Here is a 1,085-nt window from a genome sequence, read left to right on the forward strand (position 1 = left end):
GCTGGCGTAACCCTGGCCTTAACCCTAACCTAGCCTAACCTGCTTGTAACGTGTCTAACCATAACCGTAATCGTAAGCCTGCTCTAGCCTAACCTAAGCCTGGCCCTAACCTCTTCTTTTGGCTAAGTAACCGCTGTAACCCTAACCGTGACCTATTTCTAACGTGCTTCGTGACCGTAGCCTAACCTAAACCCTAATTCTAGCACTAACCTAGCTTTAACCTAACCTAACAGTAACTTTAACCTAACCTAACATGCGTCCTAACTCCAAGGCCTAACCTAACCTAACCTAACCTAACCTAATTGGCGTAAGCCTAACCTAATCCTTCTAACCTAACCTAACCCTAATTTCTAAAAGTTGCCTAACCTAACCTTAACCTAACCTATCCTATCTAAATACATATCATATCTAACCTAACCTAACTTAACCCTAACCCTAACCCTAACCCTATGATTATCCTATCCCTTTCCTTATCCCTAATCTAACCCTAACCCTAAACCTAACTCTAACTCTAACCTGAACTTTAAACCTAACTCTAGCCTGTCCCTAACCTAACCCCTAGCCTAACCTAACCTTAAGTAACCTTAACCATTGGAAAGCCTAACCTAATGTTAACCTAACTTAGGCTTTAGCCTAATATGTAACCATAACCCCTAACCTAACCTGTTAACCTAACCCAAACTTTGACCCTAACCTTAACCTTAATCTTAATCTTAACACTAACCCTAATCCTAACCTTAACCCTAACACTAGCCTAGCCCTAGCCCTAGCCCTAGCCTTAGCCCTAGGCCTAATCTAACCCTAACCATAACCCTAACTCTAACCATAACACTAACCCCTAACCCTAACTCTAAACCTAAACCTAACTCTAACCTGAACTTTAATCCTGTCCCAGGCCCTGGCCTATTTAGCCTGGCCACAACTGCTTCCTCTTTGCTGGCCTAGCCTAGGGATTTAACCTAACCTTAACCTAACCTGTCCCTGTCTCATTACATATCACTTATCTAGCTTCTTCTTTCTTCTTTGGCCTAACTTCTTCTTGCCCTAACCTAACCTAACCTATCTTGTCCCTATCCTATCCCTTT

The sequence above is a fragment of the Puntigrus tetrazona genome, chromosome 10, assembly GCF_018831695.1.
Source record: "Puntigrus tetrazona isolate hp1 chromosome 10, ASM1883169v1, whole genome shotgun sequence".
NCBI classification, from domain to species: domain Eukaryota; kingdom Metazoa; phylum Chordata; class Actinopteri; order Cypriniformes; family Cyprinidae; genus Puntigrus; species Puntigrus tetrazona.